Raw genomic sequence first — 221 nt, forward strand, 5'->3', positions numbered from 1 at the left:
CCTGAGCCTGAAACAATGCTGCTGCGTCACCCACATGCGGTTCCCAGCAATGCTTTGCAACGGGAAGATGGCAGAAGAGAAAAAGCGAGCGAACGAGCAGAGGGCAGAGCTGTTCTGCTGCAGAGCCGGGAGGGGCCGGGACGGGCGGTTGGCGGCACAGGGATTGGCGCAGGGGCCCGGGCGGTGCGGCCCACCTTCCTCCCTCCCTCCATCACCGCAGT

Source organism: Cariama cristata, unplaced genomic scaffold, assembly GCF_000690535.1.
Source record: "Cariama cristata isolate BGI_N322 unplaced genomic scaffold, ASM69053v1 scaffold12308, whole genome shotgun sequence".
NCBI lineage: Eukaryota > Metazoa > Chordata > Aves > Cariamiformes > Cariamidae > Cariama > Cariama cristata.